This window comes from Aotus nancymaae, unplaced genomic scaffold, assembly GCF_030222135.1.
Source record: "Aotus nancymaae isolate 86718 unplaced genomic scaffold, 86718_ANA_hifiasm-v0.15.2.pri h1tg000004l, whole genome shotgun sequence".
In the NCBI taxonomy this organism is placed as follows: Eukaryota; Metazoa; Chordata; class Mammalia; order Primates; family Aotidae; genus Aotus; species Aotus nancymaae.
The window spans coordinates 17,562,119-17,574,732 of NW_026988415.1; the positions used below are offsets into that span (position 1 = coordinate 17,562,119).

The 12,614-nt window shown below is 40.7% G+C and overlaps 1 long non-coding RNA gene across 1 annotated transcript in view; it reads left to right on the plus strand.

Moving 5' to 3' along the window:
• LOC110569451 (uncharacterized) overlaps nucleotides 1–4,855 on the plus strand; it is an 83,320-nt gene extending 78,465 nt beyond the window's left edge. The window contains exons 9-10 of the long non-coding RNA XR_010336737.1: nucleotides 2,887–3,039; nucleotides 4,726–4,855. This is a non-coding gene — a long non-coding RNA (uncharacterized LOC110569451). The remainder of the gene's footprint in view (nucleotides 1–2,886; nucleotides 3,040–4,725) is intronic.
• Nucleotides 4,856–12,614: the final 7,759 nt, after the last annotated feature.

The following is a 12,614-nucleotide window of genomic DNA, read 5'->3' on the forward strand; positions in this document are numbered from 1 at the left end:
CCAGGGTGGAGTGCAATGGCACTATCTCGGCTCACTGCAACCTCCACCTCCCAGGTTCAAGCGATTCTCCTGCCTCAGCCTCCCACGTAACTGGGATTACAGGCATGCGCCACCACACCCGGCTAAAATTTTTAGTATTTGTATTAGAAACAGGGTTTCTCCATGTTGGTCAGGCTGGTTTCGAGCTCCAGACCTCAGGAGAACCACCCACCTTGGCCTCCCAAAGTGCTGGGATTACAGGTGTGACCCAACACACCTGGTGCGCGTCCAAGGTTTTCTTTTGTGGTAATGAAAATGATTTGCCAATACACAGTGGTAATGCTCGCATTGCATTGTGAATGTCCTAAGTGCCATTGAATTTAACACATTTTAATGGTTAATTTTATGTTATATGAAGTTTACAAACTCAGTTTTACAAAGTGCTAATACTTTTAAACCTATCATTATTTCCAGGAATAATTAATTTTAATTGAAAAGTACTCCAGTTTTCAGTGAAGAAAACTTGTTTTAACATTTATACTACAAGGTGGCCAGGCAGGGTGCCTCATGCCTGTAATCCTAGCCCTTTGGGAGGCCGAAATGGGAGGATTGCTTGAGGCAGGGAGTTCGAGAGCAGCCTGGTCAACAGATTGAAACTCCATATCTAAAATTTAAAAAAAAAAAAAAAAACAAGTTATATTACAGGGGTATCTGAACATTGGTTTGTATAAGTCCATGTAATATATGCGTAGGGAACAGATCATAGTATCTAGCACAGACATTTTAAAAGTGATTATTTCTTCTTACTGTGTTTGACTTACCACAAATTTTCTACTTTATAGTTTCTTAAAGTTCTTCTAGAGTAAAATATAAAAAAATTTCAATCACTCAAAAGTTGTATCAATGTAGATATATTCAAAGAGTATAAAGTGATACTGAAAATTTTGTACAAATTTTCAAAGAGTATGCATCCAATTATGTTTAAACTGTCTGGAGTATGTGTATATTCATTATCTGTCTGTAAGTATATTACAAAATTTTAAACTCTCTCTCTCTCTCTCTATATATATATACACACGTGTGTGTATATATATATTTTAGACAGCTTCTAACTCTGTTGCCCAGCCTGGCGTGCAGTGGCATGAGCAAAGGTTCACTGCAGGATCAACCTCCCTGGGCTCAGGTGATCCTCCCACCTCCGCCTTTTATGTAGCTGGGGCTTCCGTTGCAGGTCACCATGCCAGGCTATTTTTGGTATTTTTTGCAGAGAAGTGGTCTCTCTACACTGTTAGGACTGGACTTGAACTCCTAGGCTCAAGCTATCCATCTGTCTGGGCCTCTCAAAGTGCTGGAATTACAGTTGTGAGCTACTGTGCCTGGCCAATGCTATATATTTTTAATCCTGGTAGGTGTTACAGTGAGTATATGTTTGAAGATAGTATTTTTGGTCAGTAAATTCATATTTTTAATTCATCATTATATAAACAGAGACACTAATGAAGCATTCTAGCTGCATGTGAGTTGTGTGAATGCATCCATCTTACAATTTTCCTACGTGATACATTTAGGTGACTGAATGTGAGAGATGCCTATTTCAAATACCATTTACTGAATTTTGTTATCTTTCTTCTGAAAGATAATATTTATGATAAGAATTAGGGATAAAATCCAAGAAGTATTAAAAATCCTAATTTTCAGAAGTATAAATATGTATAATACGTATGTTTATATTGTATATAAATATGTATTTATATGCTTGTGTATGTATAAATACATATATTTTAGATTTAAAAGTGCAAATTGAGATCTTATGTTTTGATGAATAGGCCAATCACAAGTTCCCTGCAAGTATTTTATTGCCTACAATTCAGATATTGCAAATTTTTTATGAGAATATCAAAAGCTCCTCAGGAATCAGAGGTGAGACTTTTAGTTCTTTAATCTTATGTATAACTAAATTGAAGTAAAATGTAAATTTTTTTGTGGTGTTTGACTGTATATATATAATGTTTTATCTGTGTATCAAAAAATTGGAGTAAATATGGAAATGGTTAATATTGTTTAATACACAGTTTTATGACATTGCTTTTCTCTGGATCAGCACATGGTTATTTTTCACTTCATTGCAAATTCCATGTCTTCATTACTAATGAGAAAGTATAGGACTGATTCCTAAGTGAAAAACAGTAAGATACATACACAACAAAGTCATAAGAGGCAGTCCTAAGTCACAGCCCTTTTTTGTTTTTGTTTGTTTTTCTGAGATGGACAGAGTCTCACTCTTTTTGCCCAGGCTGGAGTGCAGTGGCATGATCTTGGCTCACTGCAACCTCTGCCTTGGGTTCAAGCAATTCTCCTGCTTCAGCCTCCTGAGAGCTGGGATTACAGGCATGCACCATCATACCTGGCTAATTTTGTTGTATTTTATTAGAGATGGGGTTTCACCATGTTGGCCGGGCTGGTCTCGAACTCATGACTTCAAGTGATCCGCCCACCTCAGCCTCCCAAAGTGCTAGGATTACAGGTGTGAGCCACCGTACCCGGCCAGTAATAGCCTTTTAATGACACTGGAAAATATTTCTGTTCCAATGTTAAATAATGAAACCATGAGGCAAAATCCTGTAATTTATCCGATTAGAATTTATAGTCATTCCTGTATTTGTGTCCATTCACATAGGGCTGTGCATGTTTGTCAGACTTGAGAGCTATATGGATGCTTATGTTAACATCCCACTAAATAGTGGCTTCCCCCTCAACGTATAAGGCCTGCTGACTAAGTCAGAACGTGGAGTAAAACTCCCAGGGAACCTGGGTAGGGAGTCAGGACAATGACCACGTGGCCTCGTGCCTAGATTTGCTCTTCTCCAAGACCTTAGGGCCAAGCTTTATTTTTTCTTCTCTCCTTAGGCATGGATCCCAAAGGTCTGTTCCCAATACTACAAGACTATTTAGTATCATAATAAAACACTGCAGATAGGATGCTGAAAGAAGAAGAGTAGAAATGGGAAGACTTGGTTGTGTAGAAACTGAGTTCTTAAACAGAGAAGATGCTTGATGAGGGTGAGTGGATCACATCTCAGTTCGATATCCAATGGAATCCAAAAGCAAATGTTTAAGAGTGCAAATTGTTTGCACATATTGAGCAAAATATTAGGTAGCCGTAGTTTCTGATGTCTTTGTCTCTTCACAGCGTTTGTTTTGAAACGTATAGTAATGTATCGGTAAAAATTCAAACAAAAAGTTGATAGTGCTACTTTTCTAAAGTAATATTCCTGAGGCCCTGCTTTAAGATTTACCTTTATTCATACTGAAGGGTGAAATGTTGACATATAAGACTTAGTACTGGTAACATTCAAATGAATTCACGCTCCTCAAAGGTTTGTTAAAATGCACACTTGATCTGATCCAAACCACAGTGTACACAGTAATCCACTTTTAATACAGATTTATTTTTTCATAAAATTAACAACGTATATACATATCTAAAGAGATTCCTTGAAATAATCCAAAAATTCATGAGTTTTCTTGACTAGTTGTATGGTAGCAGTTTTCTTTGTTATTAATACGTGGACTAATCTTAATATTTGTCAAGCATTATTCTTTAATTTACTAGTTAATCCTTATATCTAAATGACAAATTGTAAAACTCTGAGACACACAAACACAAACACACATAGCCCATAAATTATCAGGTAATTCTTGAAGAATACGTAATGGCCTGGGAATATGCTGTGTTTTAATGTTCAATGTTGAGACCGTGAGACGAAACTCGAGTCACCTTGACAGGAATTGAACTATGAGTATCATGCCATGTGGAGTATATATGACATGCAGTAATGAGCATCACCTGGTTTCTTCTCTAATTGCTTATGCCAAATTGTTGCCTACAATGCTCCACAAAAGACTCTTAGATTATGGAGAACTCCCTGGATGTCCGACCAGGGGAGCCAGGGAAAAGACCTCTGGGATTTTAAAATTGTTGCTGGAGAAGATCTTTTACAAGCTTTCAGCCCTTTTCTCCTTGTTTGTGAATTCATCCACTGAATTTATCCCTTGAAGAAGACAGTTTGATGGCACAGAATTTACTGGACCTGTAACTCTAAAGTAAATGAAACCCACACTAGGTCAGGAGAATAATTTCTGAAAGAACAAGATTCCTGATGAGGGTGGGTGGTTTAGGCGTTGGTTTGATTTCAAGTGGAAAACAAAAAGAAAAAGCACAGCAGTAAGACCAGCTGGCTCCAAACTGGGCAAAATATAAGGCATCCACATTTGGTGGCGCTTTGTCTATGTGTGGCGTTTTTCCAGACAGGAAGGGCGTGAGAAGAGAGTGCCGAGGCGGGCTATTTGGCATATCTGGAGCACTACTGCCATCGCGAGGAAGTTGTTTAAGGAATCTCTATGCCATTACAGAGTTCTTGTGAGGACTGCCTGCTGGGCAGATGTGGTCTTGTAAGAAGTGAAAGGCTTAGCCTCCTTGCTGGGAGTCCTTGCCTACTCATCTAAGGCCTTAAAAGAGACCTAGACATTGGTGATATCTTGGTATAGAACCTTGAGAGTGAAGGTTCTAATAGCAAATCCTGTAAATGTCCCTTGGAATAACCCTGTTGATTGTGAGCAGTACTGATTCTACCAAAGACCCAAAGATCCATAGCAAGATGTCAGCATGAGAAAGCTTGCTGACTCTTGCTCCAAGGGTCAGGAGGAAGAGCCAGATGCCCACAAGAGCCTCCATGTGTGTTTCAGTGGGTTCCTGCAGTCCTGCCCACACCAGGAGGAACCAAGTTTCCACTCCACGACTTCCTGTGCCAGGACCACCTGGCAGCTGCTGCTTCACTCCAAGATCCTCACCCTCCAGGTTCTACACTAAGGTACTGCCAATGCCCAGGCCTCTCTTCAGACCTTAAAGGAGAAGGCAAGAAGTCCTAGCCTGGTGCCCAAGCCACTTTCACCTTCCCAGAAATCAGAATTTCCCCCGCGGCAAGGTTTCCGGGGAAGGATGGTGAAATGGCATATTCCACCATTAAACAATTTCCTCACGGTGGCAGTAGTGCACCATATTTTCAAAGAAGCCCTATGTTGGCGCCCTTTTCTCCCACCCTTCTTGTTGGAAAAAACGCCACCCAGAGACAAAGGCGCCACTAACTTTCATGGCCTGGAGATTTGTCCAGTTTGGTGCAACCTGATCTTACTGTTGACATTTTATTTATTTTTTGTCATCTGAAAACAAAATGAGGCCTAAACTACCCATGCTTATCAGGAATCTTGTTCTTTCAGAAATTAAGTATATTCTGGCCAGGTGCAGTGGCTCTGTAATCCCACCACTTTGGGAGGCCGAGGCAGATGGATCACTTGTGGTCAGGAGTTCGAAACCAGGCCTGCCAACATGTTGAAACTCTGTCTTTACCCAAAATATAAAAAATTAGTGAGGTGTAGTGGCGCCCACCTTTAATTCTAGCTACTGGGGAGGCTGATGCGGAGGTTGCAGTGAGCAGAGATCCTGCCACTGCACTCTAGCCTGGGAGACAGAGTCAGACTCCATCTCAAAAAAAAAAAAAGAAAGAAAGAAAGGAAGAAAGAAATTAAACATACTCTTCACTGAGAGTATATGGGTATGATTTACTTAACACGGTTACAAGTCCAGTAAGTTTCATGGCCTCGAATTGTCTACTTCAGGTGATTAATTGGGTGGATGAAGGTACAACAACAGAGATCCATATCAAAGAGATAGATATCAGAGAGGTAGATAACAAATGCATGAAATTTGAAACATGCTAAGTGAAAGAAGCAAGATGAACAAGGCCACTTATTGTGATGCTCAGTAGTGAGGGAAAGTGATGAGATTTTGCCAGGGACTGGGAAGAAAGTGGAATGAGGAATGACTGCTTAATCGGTCCAGGGCTTTCTTTCGCGGTAATAAAAACGAGTTGCCACTAGACAGTGGTAATGCTTGCACTATATGGTTTTATGTTATATGGATTTTGCAAACTCAGTTTAAAAAGTGCCAATACTTTTAAGCCTATCATTATTTCCATTAATAATTAATTATATTTGAAAAGTACTCAAGTTGTTAGTGAAGAAAACTTGTTTTATCAATTATACTGCAAGTTGATCGGACAGGGTGCCTCATGCCTGTAATCCTAACACTTTGGGAGGCCCAGATGGGAGGATTGCTTGAGGCCAGGAGTTCAAGATCTGCTTGATGAACATAGTAAAACCCCATATCTAAAATGATAAATATATATCTATACATAAAGTTATAGTGCAGGGGAATTTGAGCATAGTTTATAAAAGTCTATATTATATATGCATAAGAAACAGATGATAATACCTATCACATTTTATTTATTTATTTATTTATTTTGAGATGGAGTTTCACTCTTATTGCCCAGGTTGGAGTGCAATGGCACAATCTCAGCTCACTGCAACCACCACCTCCCAGGTTAAAGCAATTATCTTGTCTCAGCCTCCGAGTAGCTGGGACTACAGGCACGCTCCGCCAAGCCTGACCAATTTTGTATTTTTAGTAGAGCCACCGTGCCTGGCCAATGTTATATGCTTTTAATCATGGTTGGTGTTATAATGGGTATATGTTTGACGATGGTATCTTTGGCCAACAAATTCATATCTTTAATTCATTGTTATAAACAGAGGCACTAATGAAGCACTCTACCTGCATGTGAGTAGTGCGAATGCATCCATCTTACAGATTTTTTTTTTTTGATAAGGAGTTTCACTCTTGTTGCCCAGACTAGAGTGCAATGGCACGATCTTGGCCCACTGCAACCTCCGCCTCCGGGGTTCAAGCGATTCTCCTGCCTCAATGTCCCAAGTAGCTGGGATTACAGGCATGCACCATCACACACGGCTAATTTTGTATTTTTAGTAGAGACGAGGTTTCTCCATGTTGGTCAGCCTGATGTTGAACTTCCAACCTCAGGTGATCTGCCTACCTTGGCCTCCCAAAGTGCTAGGATTACAGGCGTGAACCACCACGTCCAGCATACAGTTTTCTTAGGTTACACATCTAGGTAACTGAATGTTAGAGATGCCTATTTCAACTATCATTTCTTGAATTTTGTTATATTTCTTTTGAAATTTTAAAGATAAAATATTAAGGTTAGAATTAAGAATAAACATTCGAGAGAAATTAAAAATCCTAATTTTCAGAGGTATAAGCATGTAAAATACATGTTTATACTGCATATAAAAATGTATTTATATATTTATGTATGTATGTGTGTTATTCTGCACATGTTGGCTCATACCTGTAATCCCAAGACTTTGTGAGTGAGAAATGGTTGTCTCACTTGAGTTTAGGAGTTCAAGACCAACCTGGCCAACATAGTGAAACCTCATCTCTACAAAAAATACAAAAATTAGCTGGATGCAGTGGCGCATGCCTGTAATCCCAGCTACTCGGGAGACTGAGGTAGGAGAATTGCTTGAACCCAAGAGGCAGAGGTTGCAGTGAGCCAAGATTGCACTATTGCACTTAAAAGAGTGAGAGTCAGTCTCAAATAATAATAGTAATAATAATACATCTGTATGTCTGTATATAGATATTTTAGATTTAAAAGTGCAAATTGTGAACTTAGGGTTTGAGGAATAGTCCAGTCAAGAAATTCCTTGCAAATATGTTATTGTCTAAAATTCAGATACTGCCATTTCTTTATGAGAATACCAAAAACTCCTCCGGAATCAGATGTGAAACTTTTAATTCTTCAACCTTACATATACAGATAAATTTAGCAAAAACATAAATTTATTGTGTTTGACTGTATAGATATAACTTTTTATCTGTGTATTGAAAAAATTGGAGTAAATATGGAAACGGTTATCAGTATTTAATACACAGTTTTATGACGTTGTTTTTCTCTTGATCAGCACATCGTTACTTTTAACTTTTTTGCAAATTCCACGTCTTCATTAGTAATGTGAAAATATAGGACCGATTCCTAACCGAAAAGCACTAAGATGCATACATAGCAAAGTCATAGGACACAGTCGTAAGTCATAGCCTTTTAATGACCCTGGAAAATATTTCTGTTCCAATGTTAAATGGTGAAACCATGAGACAAAATCCTATGATCCATTGGATTAGAATTTATAGTCATTCCTATATTTGTGTCCATTCAAGTTGGGCCATGTGTGTCTTGTTAGGCTGGAGACTATCCAGACCCTTATGTTAGAGTCCCACTAAATAGCAGTCTCCCCCTCAACATATAAGGCCTAATGACTAGGTCAGAACATGGAGTAAAACTCCCAGGGAACCAGGATAGGGAGTCAGGACAAGAACCACGTGGCCTGGTGCCTCAATTTCCTCTTCTCCGAGACCTTAGGGGTAAGCTGTTTTTTTTTTTTTTTTTTAAGTTCTCTCCTTAGGCATGGATCCCTATGCTCTGTCTCCATTATGACAAGACTATTTGATATCATAATAAAAAACTACAGATGTGATGCTGAGTGAGAAAGTGTAGAAATGGGAAGGCTTCATTGTGCAGGAACTGAGTTCTTAAAAAGAAGAGATGCTTGATGAGGGTGAGTGGATTACATCTCAGTTTACTCTCCAATGGAAACCAGAAGCAAGTGGCTAAGATTAATGTTTACACAAATTAGCAAAATGTTGTGTAGCCATAGTTTCTGGTGTCTTTGTTTCTTCGTGGCCTTTTTTTTTTGGAAACATGTAGTCATGTATAGTGTCTACGTTTCTAAAGTAATATTCCTGAGGTCCTATTTTGAGATTTACCCTTATTTATATTGAAAGCATGAAATGTTGACATATAAGACAGTATTGGTGACATTCAAATTAATTCACACTTTTCAATGGTTTGTTAAAATACACACTTGGTCTGATCCAAATCACAGTATACACAGTAATCTACTTTCAATACAGATTTATTTTTTGCATGAAATTAACAATGTCTGTTTATATTAAAAATATGCATGGAAATAATCCAAAAGTTCATGAGTTGCCTCGACAAGTTCTATGGTTGCCCTGGTAAGTTGTATGAACTATCCATCCCTGGATATCTGACATGGGAACCAGGTCAAAAACCAGTAGGATTTTTATTGTTTGCTGGAGAAGATCTTTTCCAAGCTTTTAGCCCTTTTCTCCTTTTTGTGCATTCATCCACCGAATTTGTCCCCTGCAGGAGTCAGTTTGATGTCATGGAAATGACTGGACCTGTAACTCTGAAGTAAATGAAACCCATGGAAACTAGGTGAGGAGGATATTTAATTTTTGAAAGAACAAGATTACTAACAAGAACAAGATTCCTGATGGGGGCAGGTGGTGTAGGCCTTGGTTTGCTTTCAAGTGGGAAACAAAATGAAAAAGTACAACTATAAGACTAGCTGGCTCCAAACTGAGCATACATATTTGGTGGCGCATTTGTCAATAGGTGGTGGTTTTTCAGCCAGGAAGGGCGGGAGAAGGGGGGTTACAAACAGGGCTTCTTAGCATATCTGGCGCACTACTGCCATCTCGAGGATGTCGTTTAACAAATCCCTACGCCATTACAGCCTTCTTGTGAGGACTACTTGTTGGGGAGGGTCTGGTCTGGTAAGAGGTGGAAAAGGCTTGACCTCCAGGCTGGGAGTCCTTGCTTTCTCATCTAAGGCCTTAAAAGAGACCTGGACATTGGCATTATCTTTGTGTAGAACCGATATTGCCTACTTTACTAAAGTAATTTTCCAGAGGCCGAATGTTAAGATTTACTTCTATTTATATTGAAGGCGTGAAATGTTGACATATAAGACTTAGTACTGGTGACATTCAAATGAATTCATGCATCTGAGAGGTTTGTTAAAATACACACTTGGTCTGATCCAAACCACAGTGTACACAGTCATCCACTTTTAATACAGATTTATTTTTTTGCATGAAGTTAACAACGTATGTACATATTGAAAGATATGCATGCAGATAATCTGAAAGTTCATGAATTGCCTTGACAAGTTATATGGTAGCGGTTTTCTTTGTTATTGATAGATGGATTTTTTTTTTTTTGAGAGGGAGTCTCAGTCTGGCGCCCAGGCTGGAGTGCAGTGGCACGGCCTCAGCTCACCGCAACCTCTTGTGTCCCGGGTTCAAGCAGTTATCCTGCCTCAGCTTCCTGAGTAGCTGGGACTGCAGGTGTTCACCACAACACCCAGCTAACTTTTTGTATTTTTAATAGAGACGGGGTTTCACTGTATTGGTCAGGCTGGTCTTGTACTCCTGACCTCATGATCCACCCACCTCGGCCTCCCAAAGTGCTGGGATTACAGACATGAGCCACCGCGCCCTGCAGATTTTTCTTAATATTTGTCAAGCATTATTCTTTAATTTACTAGTTGGAGAATGCTGTAATCCTTATACCTAAAAGACAAATTATAGTACTCTCAGAGACACACACAAACACAAACACACACAGCCCATAAATTCTCAGGAAATACTTGAAGTATATGTAATGGCATGGGCACATGCTATGTTTTGATGTTAAATGATGAGACCATGAGATTAAACTCTGAGTCACTTTGACAGGAATTGAACATATAAACTATGAGTATCATGCCATGTGGAGTATATACGCCATGCAGTAATGAGCATCACCTGGTTTCTCCTCTAATGGCTCATGCTAAATTGTTGCCTACAATGCACCACAAAAGGCTCTTAGAAGAGGAAGAATTTTCTGGTTGCCTGACAGGGGACCCAGGTCAAAGACCCCTGGGTTTTATAAATTGTTTGCTGGAGGTCTTTTTAAAGCTTTAAGCTCTTTTCTGTCTCTCTCTCTTTTTTTTTTCTTTTTTTGAGACAGTCTCACTCTGTTGCTCAGGCTGTAGTACAATGGCATGCTCCTCGCTTAGTGCAACCTCTGTTCCCAGGTTCAAGTGATTCTCCTACATCATCCTCTCGAGTAGCTGGGATTACAGGCCTGTGCCACCACGCTCAGCTAATTTTTGTATTTTAGTAGAGACAGGGCTTCGCCATGTTGGCCAGGCTGGTCTCGAACTTCTGCCCTTGGGTGATCCCCCAGCCTTGGCCTCCCAAAGTGCTGGGATTAAAGGCATGAGTGACGGCCCCTTTTCTCTTTTTTGTGTGTTCATCCACTGAATTTATCCACTGAAGGAGACAGTTTGATGCCATGGAAATTACTGAACCTTTAACTGAAGTAAATGAAACCCACACAGAGTAGGTCAGGAGGATATTTAATTTCTGAAAGAACTAGATTCCTGATGAGGGTGGGTGCTTTAGGCCTCGGTTTGATTTCAAGTGGAAAACAAAATGAAAAAGTGCATCAGTAAGACCAGCTGGCTCCCAACTGGGCAAAATATAAGGCATCCAAGTTTGGAGCGCCTTTGTCTATGGGTGGCGTTTTTTTCAGACAGGAAGGGCAGGAGAAGAGGGCCACCAACAGGGCTTCTTGGCATATCGGGTGCTCTACTGTCATTGCAAGGATGTCATTTAATGAATCCCTAGGCCATTAGTATTCTTCCTGTGAGGACTACCTGTAGGAGAAGGTCTGGTCTATGGGGAGGTGAAATAGGCTTGGGCTCCATGCTGAGAGTCCTTGCCTTCTCCTCTAAGGCCTTAAAAGAGACCTGGATATTGGTGGTACCTTGGTGTAGAACCTGGAGAGTGAAGCTTCTAATAGCAAAGCCTGTAAACTTCCCTTGGAATAACCGTATTCCTTATGCACAGTACTGATGCTACCAGCGACTCAAAGACTCATAGCAAGATGCCCGCACGTGAAAGCCTGCTGACCCTTGCTCCAAGGGGCAGGTACAAGAGACAGATGCCCACAAGAGCCTCCATGTGTGTTTGAGTGGGTTCCTGCAATCCTGCCCACACCAGGAAGAACTAAGTTTCCGCCCCATGACTTCCGGTGACAGGACCTGCTGGCAGCGGCTGGTTAACTCCAAGTCCCTTAATCTTCAGCTTCTACACCAAGATACTGCCGATGTCCCTGTCTCTTTTGAGGCCTTAGAGGAAAAGGCAAGAAGACCTAGCCTGGAGGCCAAGCACAGATCAGCCTTTCCTTCTCAGTGAGGCTTCCCAGGAAGGATGCCATAATGGCGTATTCCATCTTTAAACAATTTCCTCACGGTGGCAGTAGGGCTCCACATTTTCATTGAGGCCCTGTCATGGAGCCGTTTTCTCCCGCCCTTCCTGTCTGAAAAAAACGCCACCCAGAGATAAAGGCACCACTGAACATGGTTTCCTGGAGATTTGTCCAGTTTGGTGCAACCTGGTCTTGTGACTGGTAGAGGGTCATGATTGCAAGTTGTGCAGGTTCTTGGCGTTTTGAACAAATAATTACACAAAATGTCCAGCAAAGCAAAGCAAGAATGAAGCAACAAAAGAATGAAAGTGGGGGCCGGGCATGGTGGCTCAAGCCTGTAATCCCAGCCCTTTGGGAGGCCCAGGTTGGGGAATCCTGAGGTCAGGAGATCAAGACCATCCTAACCAACATGGTGAAACCCCATCTCTACTAAAAGTACAAAAATTAGCCGGGCGAGGTGGCAGTCACCTGTAATCCTGCCTCAGGAGGCTGAGGCAGAATTGCTTGAACCCAGGAAGCAGAGGTTGCAGTGAGCCTAGATTGCACCATTGCACTCCAGCCTGGGGGACAGAGTGAGTAAGACTCCCATCT